This window comes from Staurois parvus, unplaced genomic scaffold, assembly GCF_062004578.1.
Source record: "Staurois parvus isolate SC_StPar_1 unplaced genomic scaffold, SC_StPar_1.0 ptg000397l, whole genome shotgun sequence".
Classification (NCBI taxonomy): Eukaryota; Metazoa; Chordata; class Amphibia; order Anura; family Ranidae; genus Staurois; species Staurois parvus.
Window position 1 is genome coordinate 2590290 of NW_028318193.1, and position 11268 is coordinate 2601557.

At 43.7% G+C, this 11268-nt stretch overlaps 1 pseudogene; it reads right to left on the minus strand.

Moving 5' to 3' along the window:
• Nucleotides 1–604: 604 nt before the first annotated feature.
• LOC149455321 (uncharacterized) lies at nt 605–10533 on the minus strand (annotated as a pseudogene).
• Between the last annotated feature and the right edge of the window lie 735 nt (nt 10534–11268).

The window sequence follows — 11268 nt, forward strand, 5'->3', positions numbered from 1 at the left end:
TGTGACCCAGAATAAGAAAACAACTGCTCCAAAAGTGACTGCAGAGCTCAATCTCAGTCTTCACAGGTGATTCCAAGAAAGAGAGTAAAACAATGGTGAAATAGATACCAGGAGCCATCTGGAGTGTGGCTGCTACTGCTTCTGGATTTTCACCCAGATCAGAAGGAGAGATTGTTAGTGCCAGATATCTAGGTCTACGTTCTAGGCTTGTTAGAAAGCAGTTGGAGGATTTCCTCAATACCACAGTTGTCTTCAAGTCTCGGACACAAAGACAGATGCCACATCATTCTCAGGGGCCCCTGCAACTGCACTTTGCTGCAACATTCATCTGGATTTATCTCTCTTAATAACCATATATACCTAGATACTGTATATATGCACAATTCCACCAGGACTTCTATTAGAACTCTTTGCTGATAATACCTGTTAGTACATTGTATGTACTATTATGAATACCTTCTCATATAAAGCTTGTGTTATTTCTACTGGTATACTTATGATTAATGTTATACTGTATGCTGATTGCAGAGGTTTTTCTGCTTTGGTTACTCTGGATGGAGGTACTGCCAACTTGACAACTTTATTATCAAAACCATTTCTCCATTTAGCAAAGGCTCTGGTTCTCTTTTTCACCTACAGGTTTAGTGCAATATCTCTGGGCCAGCGATATACTGTCCCACTGGCTTAGAAAAGACATTTGAAAAGCCCTCTTGTGAAATCTTGCACAGGGCACTGCAGGTGTTGCTGCCATGAACATTCCCAGGAGCACCATGCAGTCTCTTGCTGGGAGTGCAGCTGAACTCATCGCGCTCATGACGCAAGCTATTAATTCAGCTATCTTGCGGTCGGGCAGAAAGATTTGGCCTTTGTGTGTGTTGAACCTTAGTCTCAGGTATTCCATCTTCTGAGTTGGAATAAGCTGGCTCTTCTGAGTTTTTTTAAGCCATCCAAAGTTGGACAGGATTCTGAACACCATTTCTCTCTGATGCACCAGTTCTTCACTTGATTGTGCAACTAGTAAGATATGCCAAATAGTGGAAGATCCTTACTTTCTTTAACCGAATGACAGCTATGGTGGCTAGTAGAATTTTGGAGAAGATTCGGGGAGCAGCACTGATCCCGATGGGCAAGCATCTGAATTGATAATGGTCTTCTAATATTGTGAATCTTAGATATTTCTGATGGTGCCTGTTGATTAGAACATGTAGATATGTGTTCATCAAATCAATTGATATTAGCCAATCTTCTGGTTGTATGACAGATATAATTGTATATATTGACACCATCTTGAATCCTTTGGTATTGATGAAAAGGTTCAGAGATCTCAGGTCCAGAACTGACCTGAGGTCCCCCGAGGCTTTTAGCACTAAGAAGATTAGTGAATAAATGCCCTTCACTCGTTGTTCTGGGGGCACTGTCGCAACTGGAGGTTTTCAGCTGCAATTTGACTACATATTAGATTAAGCACTCCCTCTTCTTCTGATCTCGAAGCCATTCTAGCTTGATGAAGATGTTGAGCGGCTTTTCCCAAGAAATTATCTTGTAATCATTTTTTACCATCTTCTGAACCCATTGGTCTACAATATTCCTTCGTCCACACCCCCCAAAAGGCTGTGAGTCTTGCGCCCACTTGGAGGGGTTGGACGGTTATACTGTCCATAGGACGTCTCACTTTAAGCCCCTTAAGAAGGAGCTTTGCATTCCTCTCCATTGGCCCCTGATGTATTCTGACCTGGTCTATATGATCTGGCTTCTGTTGTTCTTGTGAAGTCGGCCTGTCCCGAACGAAAGGCCTGCTGTCTCTTTTTATTCTTTTGCGGTAGAAGACCTGATCTTCCTCCCATAATTTGCCCTAATGGCCTGCTCTAGAGTCTTGCCGAAAAACATCTTGCCATTATATGGGATATTGCAAAGGGCCTGTTTTGATGCACCATCTGCAACCCAATGACGCAGCCACAGGGCCCTGTTCACAGTCACTAAGTGTGCCATAAGCCTTGCCTGCAGTTTTACTATATCTATGGATGCCTCGGCTAGGAATGCCACTCTCAGATTGAGTTCTTCTAAAGCTGTAATAATTCTGGTTGCCTCCACTCCTGCTTTCAGGGCTGTTTCTACGTTCATTCCAAACCTTTAATGCTGTTGAGCTAGATGTAAGGGCTATGGTTGGCCGACAGGCCACACCTTCAATGGAATAGATCCTTCGGTGATCAGGATCTTCCGTTCTATCCATTGGGTCCCTGAATGTGGTAGAATCCTCTAATGGAAGGGACATATGCATCGCCAGACTCTGTAATGCCGCATCTACTCCTCGGCATCTGAGGTTTTAAAAGGATACAGCTGTGCGAAGTGATTTTGGGCATTCACTTTCTTTCCTGGTCTGTCCCATCTGGCCTCGAATAGTTTGCAGATCTCCATCATAAATGGAAATACATTTCCCTGCCTCTTTAGGTTTGGGAAGTATCTATTGACTTTTTCCAGGGACTGAGAGTCCTGTTCCCATTTTATGGCTTCCTTAATTGCTGTAACATATGGTTCTATCAACTGAAAATTAGAGGAGTGTTTGGTGAATTTCTCTGTTTCCGATGAAGTCTCAGAGGATATCCCCAGCACCAATGGTGGACTTTGTGTACCGGAGTACTTCTGGCATTTGATGTGCTCTTAAAGATGTCTGCGACCAGGTATGCACTGTCAGCCATACCCTCATGGATATTATCCTTGATTCTGATGTCTTCAGCTTCTTTTTCTGTGGCTATATCCTTCATGCATTCATTGCATAAGAGTTTTCTGAGCATAGAGGGAGCCAAACAGGCCCAACACAGGCCATCAGTTAGCCGTCCTTCTGTTTTTTTTGGTTCTGCGGCTACCTAGGCTGTCAGGTAAATGCAGCATATGTTTTGAACACAGCTCAGATATATGTGGAGAGGTTGATAGTTGGCGGGACTTTTCTCTCCGTGAATGTCTCCTTTTAGGGCTTCTTAGGGCTAATTGATAAAGAAAAGATAAGTTTTAGAAGAAAAGAACGGAAAAAAAAATCTCCATCCTCATTTTTTTTTTCCTTTACCAGACCTTTAAATTGTCCTCCATCTTATCTTGAAATAAGGCAGCTGGTACTCAGGGTGACAGCAGAGCTGGAGGCTCAGTGGAAATCCAGCAGATGGGGAAATCCTAGGTAAGGATTGGAGCAAGTCACACATGTTACTGCCAGAGATCCCCCATGTGACCATCTCCCTGTCCCTCCTTTGCAGCAGTCCTGTAGCACTTTTACCCACACAGAGAGTATTTCTGTCTGTGGCCATCAGCCGCCACCATTGCGGTCTGAACCTCCACCTTCGGCATTGATTCTGCCCCCCCACCCCCTTGACTTCATCACCAGCTGCCAGAAAGGACAGGGAGAGTGGATGTGCAGCTCCTAGAAGAGCCTGGGACAGGACAGGTACAGAAAGAGAGAGGTATTTTGCCATATGCTGCCACAGCCACACAAACTTTTATGCTCTTTAACCTCCCTGGTGGTATGATTATTTCAGATTTTTGGTGCTGAAAGTGGTACCATTATTTTGCATGGAAATTTGGCGTTTTATATTGTAGGCCTGTAATTTTTAGGAATAACTCACTGAAATCTGTCCAAACAAGAGTCTAGTAAACATCCCGGGTAGGATAAAACTTGAAATATGAAATCATAAATTATAATTTAATAAATAATCATAAAAAATAATATAATAATAATAAATTTAACTTGATAATATAATCAAACCAAAAACACTGAAATTTGAAATATAGCACCAAGTTCACTGAGCAAAGTCGTAAAATCGTTTTCAATGTCTGATGACGAATTTCCCCACGAATCATTATCACTCAATTCTGCAAGTGGTTCTGATTTACTATCGCTGTTCTCTAGCTGGTCTAAAACCGCTTTTGACCTAAAGGGACGCTTTTCGGACGCCATGGATGTTTCTCAGTTTCCAGGCAGAAAAAACAGTCAAAATGCAGGCAGGGCACAGGACAAAGCATTAGGGACAAAATGTATGTGAAATGGTTTGATACAGTAATGTTTTACTATGTGATTTTAGTGTTTTTAGTGAATGTCACTTTTTGTCATTTTCAAATTTCCCGCCGTTCCGTCCCCCGTATGTCTCGACGCTCAGAGGGAACGGAACCCAGATGGCAGATGCCGGCATCCACCGGATTACATTGCAGGGGACACTGCAGGAGGGACATCGTGGGAGCGCAGGACAAGGTAAGTGATCGAGGGATCCCGGAGCAGCGCCGCATGGTAAGCCCGAGTGTAGCTCGGGGTTACCGCTTGTAGTACTGAAACTTTGCCCCGAGCTACACTCGGGAATACCGCCAGGGAGGCTACGCAATCTCTACCTGTGGCCCCAGCACACAAGGCTTCCAGTTTTTTAAGAGGATTTACTGTACCTCTATCTTTTCTGGACCTTCCATCCCAGGAGAGGCTGAACACGGGGGGGGGGGGAATGCGGCAGTGGCGGTGAAGTCCTTACGTTCTGCTTCATTGATGGTGGCCTGGAGTCAACCAAAAAGAAAGAACAGGTGGGGAGGGTCTCTCTTTTATTTCTGCTAGGGACGGTGATCCTGAGGGTTCGGAGAAGGAATAAACCCAGGTGTGCTCATGTGAGGCTGGCCAGGAAAATGTTTTTTGTTTCAGGTTCATTTGTTAAGTTAGTCATGTAATTTAATTTCATCATATTCATTATGTTACAATGATTCATTTTCAGATTTCGTTTAGTATATTCAGATTCATTTCATATAGTCGTTGCTCCAAATCAATTTGTATTTTTGGATGTTATTTCAGAGGATTCAGATTCATTTCTTATGTCATGTTATTTCAGTGACTTGCCTGTGGCTTCGATGCCACTTGCTTGCGATTTTGATGCAACTTTGATGTGACTTGCTTGTGACTTTGATGTTTTGCAACTTTGGCCAATCGTAACATGGAGTGTGGCACATAGTATTGATCTTACAAAACCAGCTGAAGTCACAAACGGATGAAACAAATAAATATGAATGTATTTGTTTTTGTTATAATTTATTTTGGATTCATTGAAATTCATTACTATTGTGATTCAGAAATTCAGATACATCCGAATCTCTGAATAACGAAAATTTAATCTGAATTTGATTCATAACAAAATTAATCGCACATGTCTAAAATAAAGTACTTGTGGGTTTAACCAATCATTTCCATGTTCTATGTTAGTAACGGAAGAATTCGACAGCCCTGGAGCCTCCACCTTCCAAAACAATTCAGCAGTTCACTTTGAGAAAGCTGTATATTTTGTAAAATATTTTACACTTTTTCTCCAGTAGAGGGTGCGTTTATTCAACTTGAAGCCTAAAAGACAAACGGAATTAAGGTTCAGTTGAAGTTTGCAGCATGTGCTTGAGCAATCTGTAGCCCCTAGATCATCATTCAACAAATTCTTCCTTTATATTAATTACATATTTTATATATTGTCACATAGAAATCCAATTCTTAATTAAACCATATTAACAACACAATGTGACATTGACAGTCAGCAGTGTAATTGATTTCCCTCCCACACTCATGTCTTTTTATTTCAGTTCTGTTCTGATGCAGTTTAACATCGGAGACATATACAGTGGTTAAGTATTAAATGTATACATATCCAATGCATACATTAAATTTGGAAGGAGTGATAGTTAGAATCCCTTGTTTAGTTTTTATAGTTACTTGTGTATCCTTGGGGGAGATGCACCCCTCTATTTGTCTTGGCAATCACTGTCACCGAGACAGAAAGTGATGGGAAATCCAAAATTTACATTTGTCACTGGAACAAGAGCTAAAGGTAAATCATCCACTTGAAGCATATGTACTGTATATAGTGGTATGTATGTAGGGTGCTGCCGAGCCCCCCCTCAGCCATTGTGAGCAGTGACAGCCCCACCATTCTCAGTCCACCAGGAGAGTACAGAGAGTGGTGCTGTGACAAGGGAGAGGCAAGCTGCGGGCTTTCAGTGTGTCTCCCCTGCTCGACCCCTGCTCCTGCTGTCAGCAGCATGACAGAATGCGACAGGAGTGGGCTCTACATTATCCCAGCTCTGCCCCCCCCCCATTGGCTGCAGGGAGGACCAACCAGAGAGAGAGTGGAACATTATGAGACATATAGTACACTGGAACCCTAGGGAGCAAACTACGGCCCCAAGAATACCCTGCTAAATCCACAGAGGAGGGAGCAGGGAGCCTGAAAAAAAAGCTGGGGGAGGAGGACAGAGAGGGGAGTGAGATGTGCCATTGGGTGTCATCTCCAGATACTGATGGAGACCATGCCACTGCAAGCCACTACAATGTGGAGAAGCTAGGAGAAGCAGATCAGTGACCTGCATGTGAAGAGACAGAGCCACTGCCATGCCCCCTGCCAGAGTCATCACGGGCAACCCAGAGTGAGCAAACATCCAATCTCAGAGAATACTGCTAATTTACAGTATCAATGGGTCTGGTGAGAGGGCCTTGTGGCCATTACTTGTTACCACCGTTAGTGACTGAACCATTAGGAATTACCTACCAGCTATCCCACAACCCTAATACTGCCTGCAGGCCCTTTTTTTTACTGCCTTAATGAGCAGCGATGAGCTCCAACGTTTTAGCCAGGGAAGAGTCAGGACTAAAGACTGCCCCTAGCAATAGCCAACCCAAAGTCTTTAATTGCAGATATTTCTGCCACAAACACACCCCGAAAAAATTATTTAAAAGCATCCCACGTAAGTAAAGGGTCTACTTGGGGATCGTTATGGTGGAAGAAATCATCTATCTGTTGGGCTATGATGTCATGGGAAGGGAATAAATTAAACCAGAAAGCGTTAAATTTCCATGGTGCCCTAAGAAGGTCATATACCGGCTTGGCTAGTTGCTTTACCACTAGTGGGGAATGGTCTGAGATACTTCTAGGGGCATAAGCAATTGTTTTAATTAAGGAGGCAGCAAACAAGTTACCCACACAGAGGTCTATGTGGGAAAGTATAGTGTGAGTTTTTAATAAGCATGAAAACTGGTGGGAGGTGAGGTAACGGATAAGCCAATAATCCACCCAGCCTACTTCATTCAGGAACCGACTGAGGATAGAACCTCTAGCCTGGGAGCCTGTGGCCACTGGTGGGTGCTTGTCCAGAGCGGGGTCTAGATACCCATTAAAGTCACTCAGCTCAAACAATCGTACAATAGGTTTGTCTAGTAAAAACGCTATCAATTGTCTCAATACATTGGTTGAAAAATGTGGAGGTATATAAACAACTGCTAGAACACATATAATAAGATATAGGTTACAATACAAGAATACAAATCTGCCCTCAGTGGGTTACTGAGGCCCCCTAATGTTCAATGAAATCAAAGGTATGTCATCCATACATAGGTTAGAGGTAGTAATGATAGGATACCACTAGGGAAGGAGAAGCACATGGGGGGGGGGGTCCATTTCCCACTCAGAGCAATCAGAGAGTCCAGACACCATAGTGAAAAGTGTAATACAGCTCATATTAAAGAAAAAGCTGTTCAAGCTTAGAAGGCAAACAATTGAAAAAAAGTATGAGAGTTCAGTCAAAACGTTAGTGCAACAGTGCCCAACAAAACAAACTGAGGGACATTCTATTGAACTCAGTGCTCGCTTACCCACAGGGTAACAATTCTGACCCCCAGGTGCAAGCAAATAAAACCACAAAGGATAGGATAGCAAACATGGATAGAGCTCTGTAAAGCAATGGGACACAAAGGTAACATCCCTGTGATAAATGGACAAGGTAATTCAGTTCTTCCAGGCTGAGAAGGAGCTTGTGGTAACAAGGATCAGTCATCCAGATCATGTGGAAGATGGTATAGCTGAGCCTCATGGGTGTCCAGCCAATCTGAGGCATCGGTAGCAGAATCAAATAAGTGTGACTGACCATTGGCAATAATTTTCCAGCGAGCAGAGTACAGCATCGCATAAGTCAGGTGAAGGGTCCAGACGCATCCTTGAACCTCAAGAAATTTCTTGCACCTCCACACAGAAAACAGGATAAAATAAGACTTTAGCCCCATGGAATTGAATGATGGAATGCTTCCTAGCCAATTTGAGTATAATCTCCCGATCCTTATAGTTGAGGAGATGTGCTAAAACAGGTCTAGCTGTCCAGAAGGCACGAGGCGTGTAAAGGTGTGATGAGCCTTTTCTACTGCAACCAAAAGGAGTGAATGCCTCTTTGGCAAAAATATTGAGTAGCCAGGTTTCGGCGAATTGTGTGGGGTTACTTCAGGAAGGCCAATAATGCGCACATTATTGCGTCACAGACGGTTTTCAAGATCTTTCATTCTTAGGCTGTTGGTCTTGGCTAACTGTACAGTAAAATGGGTATCTACTATGGGAAGTTTGTCTTCCAAGTCACTTATGCGACTCTACACAGCTGTAGCCCTTTCTCTTATTTTCTGGATGTCATGTCTGAGACGGTTAACTTCAGTCCCCCCACTTGCTCTTTCACAGATTGCACTGATGCAGTGCATTGCCGTAAAGCCTTAAGGATATCTACTAGAGTTGGCTGTTCTTGCTTTGGTTGGTCAATGTCCCTCTCTATACGCTGCTCAGCCTGTTTGTCCTCCTCAATCCCTCAAAGCTGCAGCTGTGGTGGATCATCAGGCTGTGTATTGAGGGAAAGGGTGGAGGCTACCTGGGCATCTGAGTCCTAGGACCCTGTAAGCCTTTGGGTGTAATACAGCATGTCCTGGGGGCCCTCCTTCCCCACAGGGTTTTACCAGACCTTCTAGCAGCCTCCTTCATCTTGTCACCCTCTCCTTTAGGTGCACACTGTACCTGTGGAGTAGCAGCACCATGTTGGAAGTCTGCGCTGGCCGAATCTTCCTGGTTTTTGTATCATTGGATCTAAGGGTTCACCATCAGGATGTAGAGATGCCAGGACTGGGACCAAGGAGCAGAAACAGCAGGAGTGACAGAAATCTCTCTAGTAAAGGATAGGTTACAGGATGATCAGCGGGAGCTCTGTGAAGCACAGCCGCTCACATGTCCTGCTTGGCCATGCCAGACCCAAAGTCTTTACCCATTTGCTAGTTAAAGAGATACCATACCCCTGCTCATTCATTAGAGTGTTCTCAGAACCAACGTAGAGCTATAATTTTTCTTGCAGCATTTAGAGTCTGTATACATTGTTTACTGCTGACTCACTAATTTATGTATTGATTCTGGTTAGTGATACAGAGTCACACAGTATATATATATATATATATATATATATTTTTTTTTTATTTTTTTTTTTTTTGTCTTTCCACTATTTGGACATAGACTGTGTCCTAATTTGCCTGCGTGTTTACCACTAAATAGGTGAGTGTTTATTTATTGGCAATACCCCACAGCCAAGCAGGTATTTTACACTTGTGTGGTTGCTTGCCGCAAGCAGTCATTTTATTCAAGCAGATGTGCCAGAAGGGCCGAGGTTGTTCTTGGAGTCAAGGCAAAGAACAGAGGATCCAACATTACCACTTTGGAGGGGTTTCTTCTCACTGCATGTTGTGTCTTCAGGACAGGAAGTGAAGACAAATCTACCCAACAGGACAATGGCAAGACGAAATAAACTGGCAGGAGTTTTATCATTCCCTACTCTATCCAAAATTATAAAAAAAAAAAAAAGTTTCACCATACGTACATTTTAGGACACCAACATACATACAACAATATTGTCAATTGCAATTCTTTGCAATAATTCTGAATTGTTTTACTCAACATGAAAGTACCAGATTCCTTCACTCTGCAAATATACACAGTCAGCCTTGGATTGGTGCTGGACTATTACACCATCCCAATACAATGCATTGGAGAGAGATTTACATGACTGATCACAACAGTGCACTAACAAGTCTACATAGATTATCTCTAGCTCTGGTACTTTGCAGCTAGTGACTTCAGACATTTTGGACTCCTAGGAGTGTATTTACTAAAACTGCATGGTGCAAATTTGGTGTAGCTCTTCATAGAAACCAATAAGCTTCCATGTTTTAGAGGGGGGAGGGGCCTGAACATGGCGCTGTGAGGAGTAGGAGCTCCAGACGCCCTCCACATGTGACAGTTTACTGCTTTACCTGAGGTCCGGGCCGGTGCAGTGTCTGATCCCGCGGGGACCCCGAGTGTGGGCAGTCCTGGTGGCAGCCGATGAGAGGAGCCAGTGGTGACCAGTGCTGCCCGGAGGAGCCCTTGGGAGAGTCGCGGGTGGCGGTGGTCGGAGAGGAGTGCTGGACCCTCCGGACGCCGATGTATTGGGAGCTGGAGGCAGCGGTACCGGAGGAGAAGGGGACAGTAAGAGCATCCAGGTGACCGACCATGTGACCACCAATGTGACAGCCCAGGAGACTATGGCGGCAATTTTGAATATGATAAATGGTCCTAAAGGAATGGGAGAGCAGTGAGACAGCAGCCTTTGGAGACCCTGAGATCCTGAAACACCCCAGGCCATTTGACACATAGAGTTCCTCCCACTGATCCACCTGGACCTTCCTGGAGCCTGGCTTGGAGACATCGGCGGGGACTGGAGATGCAGCGAGATTGGGCATTCCTGTATGGTCGGCTCGGAAGGCGGTGGTGAGCTGCCGTAGGTAACGGCAGGACATTTAATCCTTTGTTGTTCCTGATATAAACTTTTGCAATCTAAAATACACCTGTGCACTGGGGTGGGAAGGAGAACTATACAAGGACTACATGAACCGGGGTGTTTAGTTGTGGGCAGAATTGGCTAGATTATTATTGTTCCTAAAGTAGTACAATAGAGGCAGTAAGAGCCATCAGAAGAAAAGAAAAAAGGGTCTTTCCTTCTAACGGTATATCCTTAAATGAAATGAAAATAGATCTGTTAAAGGGGGGGAAGCCCCCCAATTAAATGCAAATACAAGCACAATCATATATAATCAATACATGTTCCTGAGGGGAAAGGCCCAGAGACCCAAACCATGGAGAAACAGCATGAAGGAATTAAAAAGTATGATGTAGATCAAGCTAGACTGTCATTCGGGACACTGGAAGAGAACCAGACCAAATAATTTACAAACATGGAAAGTATAAGAGAGCAAGGAAATATGGAACAGCAAGGAGCCATGTCACAAATACCTACAAAAACTGAGATGGCGGAAATGTTTGCGAAACTAGAGATGTCCATGAAAAGTGAGATGGGGATATTATGCAATGATTTGGGTCGAATACTAACTCGAGTTGAAGAAGTAGAGGGGAGAATGAAGGTATAAACGCAATTACTTGTAAT